The 12,344-nt window shown below is 49.3% G+C and overlaps 1 protein-coding gene across 4 annotated transcripts in view; it reads right to left on the reverse strand.

Annotated features, from left to right (window-relative positions):
• The window catches only part of SRRM3 (serine/arginine repetitive matrix 3), a 95,681-nt gene extending 85,585 nt beyond the window's left edge, over positions 1–10,096 (reverse strand). For all 4 annotated transcript variants that reach the window (XM_082201494.1, XM_082201496.1, XM_082201493.1 and 1 more), the window contains exon 1: positions 9,772–10,096. The gene's annotated coding sequence lies outside the window, so the exon portion shown is untranslated. The remainder of the gene's footprint in view (positions 1–9,771) is intronic.
• Between the last annotated feature and the right edge of the window lie 2,248 nt (positions 10,097–12,344).

The raw sequence follows: 12,344 nt of genomic DNA on the forward strand, positions 1-12,344 counted from the left end.
TAAATGACTAAACAACAACAACTAGCCCTGCTGGCTGTGCTCTGCCTTCATGGTTGAAGGCAGCAATGCATCTCAATACCAGAGGCTTGAAACCACAGGAGGGGAGAGTGCTCTTGTTGCTCAATTCCTGCTTGTGGGTTTCCCACTGGAGCATCTTAGAATCATAGAATCATAGAGTTGGAAGAGACCACAAGGGCCATCGAGTCCAACCCCCTGCCAAGCAGGAAACACCATCAGAGCACTCCTGACATATGGTTGTCAAGCCTCTGTTTAAAGACCTCCAAAGTAGGAGACTCCACCACACTCCTTGGCAGCAAATTCCACTGTCGAACAGCTCTTACTGTCATCTTCTTGGCCACTGGAAGAACAGGATGCTGGAGCAGATGGGCTATTGGCCTCACCCAGCAAGCTCTTCTTCTGTTCTAACATTCTTAAGTCTCAGGAGTCAGCAGAGCGCCAGGTAAACAGCTTCAGTAAATCTCATCTCTTGGCAGGAATGTGCTGACAGGGCTGCAATGGCTAGAAAAAACATTTTGGCTCTCCTGGCATCAAGGTCCAGCTCTCTTTCTTTCTCTCTGCTTCTCTTCCCCTGTCGTTCTCCCTTTAAGCATCATAATTCCTAGCAAACAGCGGGGGTTGGTTGTGCCAGCCGCAGTGTTAAAAGCGGGTTTGGGACAGAGCGCCAGCTCCGCTGGCGGTGACACCGTAAGGGTGGGAGAGAGAGAGAGATCTGATTCAGTTCACCTTTCAAATCAAACCTCCCACATCTGCACATTCCAAAGCAATGCAGCAACCAAAATGCAACTGTCCTTTGAAACCCACACTTCTTCGAAATTTGCAATGCAGTTCTCCAACCAAGTGAGATGTACAAACGTGCATTGACTGGGGCAAAGTGTGTTTCGATAAATGCACATATTAGCAAAAAATAATAATAACAGACCCAAATGCATCCTGTGAGAGAAAGCTGCTTTGCAGAAATGGGTGCAAAGTTGCACAGGAACATGTGTTCAGTTGGGGAAAATTCTCATGCAAAAACTGGTGGGTTTTCATGTAATCTTTTCAACCCTAAAGAAATTGCAAACTGATCTGGGAATGTGGAAAGCTGATCCCTCGATCCCTAGTGATGTGGGAGTCCTATCATGAGTGGAAACTTTTAAAGGGGTTCATTGCATAGTTGGACCTAGATCTCTTTTTTCTTCTCTGAGGGTATTCCCCATACGAACACGGATGGGAATGTCATCCAAGGCCACATTCATGCCGTAAAGAACACTGATAGAACAGAAATGTGATTCAATTCGCACTGAAAGACGCATCCATCAAATTCACGCTTTCCAAAACAATCTGAGAACTGAATCACAACTTTCCCTTGAAATCTACACCTATCCGAATTTTGCAAATGTTGTTCCCCTGCCAAAACTGCATGCATTGGGGGCGGGGGGGGGGGGAAATAACATGCAGAAATATATTTTACATTAGGAGGAACTGTTTGCAAAAATGTGCAAATTAGTCAAATCTGCATAAATAAATGTGTTTTTAGGAGAAACTTGCTGATGAATTTTCACGATGGTGTTTTCTTTTTTTTTTCTTCCAAAAAAAGATAACCGCAAATTGTTGCATAAGGTGGAGGAATGAATTTCCTCCAAAAGGACAAAACCAAAAAGGATAGATCTTCTCATCTGTACAAGCAAAAGGCACTCTCATACATCGTTAAACAACCCTATACCGAGCCAGACCTTCAGTCCATCTAACTCAGTATTGTCTACACTGACTGGCAGCATCCCTCAAGGTTTTTAGGCAGCCCTACCTGGAGATGCCACAGGGGATTGAACCTGGGACATTCTGTATGCAAGGCAGGTGCTCTACCACTGAACTATGACCCTTCCGCAATCACAATTCAAGGACACATTATTGGCAGCCAAAAGCACTTGGGTAGACACAGCTGGTAAGTGGTGTGTGCCCTGAGGACATCCATAGCAAAGGTTGAGGAGCCACATCTGGCCCAAAGGTTCTCCCCTCCCCAATATGTATGCATAACAAGAACATAGGTGCATCCAGTAGCACTGAGTTCCATAGTTTAACCCTGTGCTGCGTGAATCTGCAGCTGCGGCCAGCATGGAGATGCCTTGCATTTCCTCTGACCCACCTGGCTTATTTTCTGTCTGACGGCTTTCCGTCCCGTCTTGTCTCTCATTGATCACAGTTATATAAGAGAAGCAGCTATTCCTGGGCTGATAGGATTATGTAAGTTGGTGTGCCACCTGTCCAGAGAATGGTGACAGCAGTGCGAGGTGGGGGGAGGGATGGAAAGGGAGGAAAGAATATATCTATAGCTCTGCAAACACTCACGCCAACACACCAATACACCTAAAGTACCCTCTGCCTTGTTTAGCTTCTCTCCTTAAAATGACCTCCTCCAGTATGAAAGCTGGGAAACTGCCAGACAACATGTATATATGGAGATTGTTTTTCTTCCTTAGCCAAAAGAAACCTGAACATTTTTATTTTTTACCTGAGGGCTAAATGCTGGTCTGGGCAACGTTTTGAGGGCTGCGTTCTGTTCTCAGAGGCAAAAATGGGTCCATCAAGGGGTGCCAATTTTGCCTATCCAAAGTCGGCTAGTTTCTTTCATGCCCGTAAAACCAAGATCAGGGTTCAAGGACACATCCCAGCCAAGGAAAAACACTCAAGGAGAGTGCAAGGCAAGGTCATTGAGGAGCATAGACAGGGACAGTTCCAAGGGCCAGGCAGAGAGGCTTGAGGCTCACGTCTTCTGACTTTCACCTTCACTGGATGGCCCTAAAACACCCCAGTGGTTTCCTCCACAGCAACTGTGAGCAGGACCAAAGGTGAGGAAGTCCTGAGAGGGTTTCATGCCCCATGCAACTACGTCCCTCTCTTCCTGTAACTTGCCCTCCCCCAATAGAGCATTTAATTTGTTTTGTTGACAAAGTGTTATAACTATATTAATAATATAGTTTTATAAGATGGGCGTTGACAAGCTGCAAGGTGTGCAGAGAAGGGCAATCAAAGATGATCAAGGGTCTGGAAACCAAGGCTTACGAAGAGCGCTTGAAGGAGCTGGGTATGTTTAGCCTGGAAAAGAGGAGACTGGGAGGAGATATGATAGCCTTCTTCAAGTATCTGAAGGGCTGTCACATGGAAGAGGGAGCAAGCTGGTTTTCTCCTGCTCTGGAGGGTAGGACTCTAACCAAGTTACAAGAAAGGAGATTCCATCTAAGCATCAGGAAAAACTTTCCGACAGTAGGCGCTGTTCAGCAGTGAAACAGACTCCCTCAGGGCGTTGTGGACTCTCCTTCCTTGGAGGTTTTTAAGCAGAGGTTGGATGGCCGCTTGTCAGGTATGATCTAGTTGGGATTCCTGCATTGCAGGGGGTTGGACTAGATGACCTTTGGGGGGGTCCCTTCCAACTCTACAATTCTACGATTCTAATAATAAAAGGGTGTCTAAGCTCCATGTATAAAACAGTTATCAGGAAGACATAGGCCGCCTTCACACCATGCAATAAAAGCACTGTGGTATCACTTTTAAAAGTCATATCCTCCCTCAAGGAATTATGGGAGCTGTAGTTTGCTATGGGTCCCCAGAGTTCATTGTAAAGAGGGACTGAGTGTTAAACTACCTTGGGAATTATAGTTCTGGGAGGGGAAACCCAGCCAGATGGGCAGGGTGTAGTTGTTGTTGTTGTTGTTGTTGTTGTTGCTCTTCTTCTTCTTCTTCTTCTTCTTCTTCTTCTTCTTCTTCTTCTTCTTCTGTCTCTAAGCATTCTTAACAAACTACAGCTCCCAGAAGAGCCAGCTGTGCACCAGGCCAATGGTCCAGACTAGCATCCTTTTCTCACAGTAGCCAGCCAGTGGGAAACCCACGAGCAGGATTTAGCACAAGACATCCCAATATATGAGTCACAGGACAGTGACAGCGAATCTCAGGCCAAATGTGACCCTCTTGGCTGATCTGTCCGGCACTCAGAAATCTCCCCAGGCCATGCCGACTACTTGGGCCATGCCCACTCTGCCCGAGCCACACCCACTTTCTAGGCCACACCCTTTCCCCTAAGCCACACCCCTCACTGGCCCTTCTTTGTCCGCTCCTTACATGTTTTTGCCTAGGTGAAAAGTGCCCCCCCCCATTTTCCACCTCCCACCCTGGGAGGAATGTGGTGGTCGAATTGAAAAGCATCCCTCGCCTCTGGCCTGGGAAGTGAGGGCATATTTAACAAATCGCTAACCTCAGTGGCAGCTTCATCTATGGGTGGTTCAGCTTTCTAGCTAGACTGGAGTAATCAAGGCTGGGGAGGGCAGATCAAATGTCAGATTCCCTCCTCAGCCACCATGAAGCCCATTACTCTCATCTTGCCACCTAGCCTACTTTGCAGGACTGATGTGAATTAAAATGGGGGTCATTTGGAGGATGGGTGGAATATAGCTGTAATCATGGTGAGAATATCAACAATAATTTAATACGTCCCCCCATTAGACATACCCTGAAAGCAGAGCTCCAGAGCATCACACTACAAAAATGGTATAGTATTATATCTCTCTAGGGCTGTATGGGGTGTTAGAGGAGGGGTAGTATCTCTGGTACCTGGTTAAACCACAGAGCCTAGGGCTTGCCGATCAGAAGGTTGGCGATTCGAATCCCCGCAATGGGGTGAGCTCCTGTTGTTCGGTCCCTGCTCCTGCCAACCTAGCAGTTCGAAAGCATGAAGTGCAAGTAGATAAATAGGTACCACTCTGGTGGGAAGGTAAACGGCGTTTCCGTGCTCTGCTCTGGTTCGCCAGAAGCGGCTTAGTCATGCTGGCCACATGACCCGGAAGCTGTACGCCGGCTCCCTCGGCCAGTAAAGCGAGATGAGCACCGCAACCCCAGAGTCAGCCACGACTGGACCTAATGGTCAGGGGTCCCTTTACCTTTACCTAGTACCTCTGGTGGGGAACACGCCGTACCCCTTCTGGGAGAGTTTGTTCACCTTTGGTCCCCACCCTTCACTCAGCTCTCACCTGTGGCTGCTAGAAGCTCTCAGCATGTAACAGAGGCCACACCCTGGGAACGACTTTGACTGGCCAGCTAAACCAAATGAAGGTAGCCAATGGGTCTCAAACCCTCTGTGAGTTAGGGACTTCCTCTGTTTGTGAAGACAGGCTCTGGCAGATTGAGCAGATGAGACCAATCGTGGGTCCATGAGTCAAAAAGGCGGTTTTTGCCTGTGCTGTAGAGGGACGTGAGGGGCAGATGGGGCTCATCAACCTGGGAAGGCAGCCCATCTAGGAGAAGGAAAACTGATTCTAAACCTCACTGCCTTGCGGGATATTTTCAGGAGGAGAAAAGACTAAGGAGTAAACCCTACGCAAATCTGGAGTCCCTAAGGTGGCTGTATACCTCTTCCTGGCAACTCCTGCAGCCAAACTGCTGCCAAATGCATGGTTCTGCTTTCCTTTGGACCACATCAGCGAGGCTGAGAGGGGGGTCTTGTTGCCTGAGCAGCCCAAGACGTCCATACACACTGCCCATGCTTGCGCCCCAGGAAAGTCACTTTGAGGCTGCTAACCCAGTGGTTTGACTTCACCCCTGGAAGCACACTCCAGGCAGATGGGTGTACAGTTTGGGTGAGTCACAACCTAAGTGATTTGGAATGGCTCGAGCAAGTGAGCCCTGCTACAAGTGAGGCCACACCCACCCACAAAAAAAGCCCTCAGGAATGCTACATGCTTAAAGCCTTGCAAGAAATTATAAACAGCTGGAGCAACTGCTACACAGGGGTGGAAGGGGGAAGACCTCTGCCCAGGAAAGAGATTGGTTGGAGTATGGGTGTGGGCCTACATTGCTGGGCTGTTGTGAGGATTATTCAGGCCATGCCTAGGAAGCATTCTGGACACTTGAACTGCACTTTTGCAAAACACATAACGGTCTTTGACTTAGATCTGTGCCGGACTCAAAATTGTTTTTCTGTAGGTTTCTTATTGCTAAATGGCTTTGGGATCCTTTATGCGATGCGATTCAGAAATGAAATGAAGAGATGCAAGAGCTCATTGGCTAAGCAGGTGCCCCCTGGCTGGGTTCGATCCATCAAAAGAGGATCTCCAGCAACATTAAACCTTGGAGAGCCACTGCCAGCCAGGGCAGACCAGGGCTCGTGGTCACCACTGTGCACCTGCAAAAGATAAACAACCCCTCCAAAAGCCGTAATGCGAAGGAGACACTTTGCTCTCAGTGGCTACCAGCCACAATCACTACGCTCTGCCTCCATAGTTGGAAGTAGTACTGCTCCTGAATGCCAGTCGCTGGAAACCACAGGAGGGAATAGGGCTCTTGTGCTCAGATTCTGCTTGGAAGTTTCCCACAGGCTTGGCCACCGTGATAGCAGAATGCGGCACCAGATGGAGCATTGGCCTCATCCAGGAGGTCCTTCTTCCTGCTCAGTTCCTGTGTGCATTGGCTTGGTCCCTCCTACCTTGAACACAGCTCCTCAAACATGCCCACGTTTCACTGGATGCCAGGACTGGGCACCCTCTCTCCCTTCTGTTTTGAACAGATGAGATGTGGAAAGAGCATCTCTCCGTCAGCAAGGGAGGAGATGGGCTCCCCACACGCAATTGGTGAGGCGGCTGATTGGCAGGGCATCATTTTGCGGCCCTGCCTCTTTCCCCACTCTTTCCCGAAGTGGCACCCGTTTTGCGTTGTGCCACACACACCCCTCTTTGGTGACTGGCACCTACGGCACTTTCTCAAAGTTCCAAACATGCCAGTTGCTGGAGTTGACAATCCTGGGTGAGTTGATGTAACGGTGGGACACCATCACTGTTATGATGATAATGGGATTCCTGCAGAAATTGAAATTCCTGCATTGCAGGGGGTTGGACTAGATGACCCTTGGTGTCCCTTCCAGCTCTACTACAACTTGATGATTCTTTTCTTATTATATCACCTTCTAAACCACCATATCAAGGCGATTTATGCATAAGATAATTAAAACCATTAAACACACAAAAACAACCAATATGCTCAAAGCAAGCCTGGATAGCTCAGTTGGTTAGAGCGTGGTGCTGATCACGCCAAGGTTGCAGGTTCGATCCCCAACAGCTGCATATTCGTGCATTGCAGGGGGCTGGACTAGATGATCCTCAGGGACCCTTCCAACTCTACACTTTTATGATTCTAAGACTAAAACCCCAACAAGTGGGCACTTATGGTAAACACCTTCTTATGCAGCCAGGAAAGGCCATGAGAATAAAGGGGTCTTCCACCATTTCTGGAAAATACAGATAGTGGCTGCCTGTTGTATGTTGTCAGGAATGTTGTTCCATAGAAACAGGGGCAGCCACCTTGAAGGCCCTGCTCTGAGGTCCTGCAGAGAAGGATTCTGAGATCTTTGGAACTCACAGGAGAAACTCCTCTGCAGTGACCTACTATGTGTTTAAAGGAGGAGGTGACCTCTTAAATCACCTGGTTCTGAGCAGTAGGGAGACTTGTGTTTTAGTAATGACACTTTGAATCTGGCCCAGTAGCAGACTGGCGGCCCATGCACATCCCACAAGCAAGGTGCTATATACTGGTGGGAGCTTGCCCCACAAGCAACCAAGCTACTTCATTCTGCAGCAGCTGTAGCCTCCAGACCCACACCAAGGGCAACAAGGCAACTTCAGATATGCATTGGACCATTGTAACTTCTCTCTATCAGCCAGCCAGGTGACCCTGAGTACCCTCAGGCAGGCATGAAGGTAAGGACTGTACCTTGATTATTTGCCCCTGACACCTGGGACTCCAAGGTACAGTGCCTGTGTCCATGAAGGCTCCATTTAGCTAACGTTTACGGTACATTCACAGGCTTATCCTCTATTTGGGTATAATTATGCTGCGCTGTTGCCACGGCATTGTTCCTGTAATTATTTGATGCCCCAGGACAACAAAAACAAAGGGGAGCAGCACATTGTCCCTTCTGCCCTTGGCCAGGGCATCAGGGGCCCTGGAAAAGATTTATCCCCTGCATGGCCCCATCCATTGGCCAAAGAAGCAGCAGCAGTAACTTTACTTCCTCCCTACCTCCTAGGGGGAGCAGAAGACTCCATTTCAACTGTCAATTGTCCTGGGGCTCCAAAGCAGAAAGGAAGCAGACTGTCCTCCAGCACCAACCAGGGCCACTGAGAGGCTGAACCCCCACCATGATCCCCCAGGAAGAACTCCAGGTCAAAGCAAGAAGCAGTCTGGCCTCATCTCCAGCTAGTGAAGGAGCAGATGTCCCAGTGCTTGCATTCCTCTTCCCTCCTCATTCCTTTTTTCCTTTTGTGTCATGTCTATTAGGTTGTGAGCCAGTGCGTGGGGACTGTTCACCTTTTTTCATATGCACAGCACTTTAAAAATGTCAAGCGTAAGATAAATGTTGGATAATAGCTATTATTGTTATTATAATTATTATTAAGAATAATTTCATACAAAACCCTTGACTGCTTCCTTAAATGTTGATGAAGTTTGTGAGGGTTCCCTCTCCTCTCCATATTCTTGTATGTCAACTCACATTCAATACACAAAACTTTGATTTACTGTGCAAATCTCCACATGCCCAGATATATAAATATAGATATAGGCATACACACCTCCCCCACCTCCACCAAAAAAGCAGGCACATCCCTATTATCAGAAGAGCAGTTCTTCCAGTGATCTAATGCCAACTGAAACCCACCGCCCTCCCAGCAACGCCCCTTCAAATTTACAGCTCAGAATTTCCTGGGAATCCTTCCAAGCCCTCCACGATGAATAATTCAGAGGTTGCACACCATCCTCAAATTGAGCAAACTTCTTCTCCCAGCTACCTTGGGTCAAAATTGCATCGATGAGATATCTCCCCCTGAGCTTGGAGGACATCTGAGAGACCCCCGAGGAAACCCTTCCATCTCCTCTCCTTTAAGAACGGCATTTCTCTCCCCTGGAAAACTTTCCCCTCGTTTGCTCCTGGCTGCAAACCTAGAGAAAAAAACCCGTTTGGGGAAAAAAGACCCAACATTTTTTGGGGGAGAGGGAGGGAACCAAAGCGACTCTTTTGCCTCTGACATCCCAGCATCCACTATTCGTGTCCCTAGACAACTAAGCTCAGCTAGTCAAGGAGAAGACCAGTGTCTGTCCTTTTCCCCAGCAGCCTCTGAAGGAGAGCTGTCAAATTACTGTAGTTCAGTGTCCCCTCCATCTGTCTCCCTATCCCCCTCCCCCCTCTCTCTGTGAGTATTGCTCCCCCTTTTCTATCCTAGAAAACTGAGGTCTTGGGCGTGTGTTGTTGGGGAGAGGCATGGCACACACACACACACCCCGCCTCCCTTTGCATCGACCCAACCTCAACCAGAGTCTCATCCCGTCCAGCCTTGCTTATTTGTTTTCCAACGCATGCAGGAGAACAGGGTTGTTGGGAGAGGCCAGCCTTTTCTAAGCCTTCCCCTCCCGGGAGACACAACGGCGGACAATCCTCCCCACCCCCAGCCCTTGCATGGTGCCTCCCCCCCCCTCCCCACCTGCTCTTTGCAAAGAAATATCAAGCACACAGCAGATGGGACTGCAGCCAAGATACCTCCTGCGAGCTCTGCCTCCCTCCCTCCGCCCCAGACGCTGACACCAAAACGGCTGTGTCTTCTAACAAGCCTTTGCGATCTGTAATTGTCCCCCCCTCCTTGCTCCCACTTCCCCAGCAGACGCAGGCAGAGCGTACACCTTCAGCCCCCCAACCCCCAGCCAGGATCCCCCCCCCTGCCCCACATCTCCTTTCTCTACCTTGCTGGAGAAGGAAGCGCAATCTTGTGTCCGTGCCAATAACTGCAGATGGGGTTTGGCCTCGCTCTTGCCAGCCTCGTTCTCCTTGGTTCCGCTGGAGCTCAGTCCTCCTGGCTCCCTGGGCCCGCCAGCCCTGGGCCAACCAGCCCTGGGACACCCCACCCTGTTCTTGCACCCTCCCCAAAGCCCACCGTCTCCGCTCCCGAGCGCACCCAGCTCCCCTCAAGGCTCTTGCGGGCTCCCTCTTTGCAGCATCCTCCACTACTGAGCTTCGCCTCCTGAAGTGCTGGACAGCTCCGTGCCATAGAGCCGGCCCTGGCTTGGTGCAAGAAGGGACGGCCTCCTCCCCGATCCACAGAGCCCCCTAGAGGAGAAGAGCGGGAGGCGCAGGAGAAAGGGGGGGGGAATCACGCTGGATTCTGGAGAAGAGTCTGAGAGCTTCTCGGTTTATTGCACTCGGCGCCGTTGGCTTTGAAAGCCGCTCCGAAAGTATTCTACAGGGAAAGGGCAAAGGGCAATGTTAAAAAGGGAAATGCCAAACAAACCGCAGGAATCAAAGAGAACCTCTTTGGAAATCGACGTTTGGTCGGTACAGAAGTTTTTCCATATTGCCATATTTTCGTAGGTGTATGTTGTGCATTTTCTCAATTTATAGTTTTTCCAAAAGGGGGGGGGAGGAACAGTGAGAAAAGGCTAGTGGGAGGGCATCCTGGTTGCATTTATTTGTTGCACTTCCAAATCAGGGTCTCTCAAACTTGGGTCGCCAGCTGTTTTTGGACTACAATTCCCATCATCCCTGACCACTGGCCCTGCTAGCTATGGATGATGGGAGTTGTAGTCCAAAAACAGCTGGCAACCCGAGTTTGGGAAACCCTGTTCTAAACTGTCTTTTAGTACACACTGGGGCACCAAGTCTGGTTTTACTGCTGGAAGCAATGCAATAAGGGTCGTCCTGCCCTGCTGCCATCCACTCCTTCCCCTGCCATAGCAACCCCTTTACCTAGGTTATGTGGCGGCAGGGCAAAGTGTGATGGTGGCGGCAGCAGGTTCTGCCAACATCTCAGCCGAAATTGGCACTGATGCCTGTGGCATTTCTCCACCAACAGTGGAGGTGGCAGTGTAGATGCCACCTCAGGGGTTTCTGCCACCCGAGGCAGTTGCGTCACCCCGCCTCATGGGTGGGCCAGTCCTGAGTGCACAACTCCCAGGATCCCTTGTTGTTTGTTAATACAGAAAGCCCATTTGATATTGCTAGAGCTTAGTAACAAAGAAGCAGGTCTCTGGTCCAAGGAGCTTAAGTTTTTAAACTACAGTACAGTGGTACCTCGGGTTAAGTACTGAATTCGTTCTGGAGGTTCATTCTTAACCTGAAACTGTTCTTAACCTGAAGCACCATTTTAGCTAATGGGGCCTCCTGCTGCCGCCACCGCACAATTTCTGTTCTCATCCTGAAGCAAAGTTCTTAACCCGAGGTACTATTTCTGGGTTAGCGGAGTCTGTAACCTGAAGCGTATGTAACCTGAGGTACCACTGTAGTTGCCAACCATTGTTCTAGATCAGGCTTCCCTGCACTCGCTACAGCTGATAGGCCTTGTAGTCCACAACATCTGGACTGAGGCAGATGGGAGCGGTGGTCGAAAACATCTGGGTTTGGGGCCGATGGACATTACAGTCCAAAATATCTGGGCTGAGGCAGGTGGCAGTTGTGGTCAGAAACATTTGGGCAGGATCTGTTGCAAGCTGTGGTGTGAATCATCTTTGCTGGGGGCTGATGGGGGCTATAATCTAAAACTTTTGGTTTGGGGCTGAAAGGAACTGTGGTCCAAAACATATGGCCAGGTTGAGAAAGGCTGTTCTAGAGTTCTCCACTCCTCCACAGCAGAGATTTTTTTGGTGGGGGGGTATGTGTGTGAAACCTTGTCTCATTTTTATCAATTTATTTTCCCAGGCGCTTCTTTAATTTGAAGCAACTTCTGGGATCTGTTGTGCGGCTCTCCTCACATTAGCAGAACGCTGTAGCAGAGCGAAGCTTGGCGTGTTGCTGCTGCTGCTGTGCGGTGCGGTAAATCACAGCCAGAGAAATTAAAATCCCTAAATAAACCGGTAAATGGCAATCATAAAACCTGCAAACACCCTGCATAAATCAGGAAGGGAAGCCTTTCTTTATATATATATATAGTAGAGCCGAGGAGGGGGTTGGGTGAGAGCAAATGCTTGAGGACACTTTGGGTAGAAGAGAGAAGACTGAAACAGGAAAGGAAGGTGACTGTGGGGGTAGGTGGATCCCTGTGGGGCAGGAGAGAAAGAAAGTTGTGGGTCAGAGCACAAACAGAAGGTTGCAGGCCATGAACAGATACACAGCTGGAATCAGGAAGGATGCAGCGTTCCTTAAGGGAACTCCATGGTGGAGCATCTATTTTGCGTGCAGAAGGTAAGAACATGAGAAGAATCTGATGGATCAGGCCAATGGCACATCTGGTCCAGCATCTTCTTCTCACAGTGGCCGGCCAGATGCCCCAATGGGAAACCCACAAGCTGGACCCACAAGCACAAGAGCCCTTTTTCCTCCTGTG

Source organism: Podarcis vaucheri (genome assembly GCF_965113315.1).
Source record: "Podarcis vaucheri genome assembly, chromosome: 15".
NCBI classification, from domain to species: domain Eukaryota; kingdom Metazoa; phylum Chordata; class Lepidosauria; order Squamata; family Lacertidae; genus Podarcis; species Podarcis vaucheri.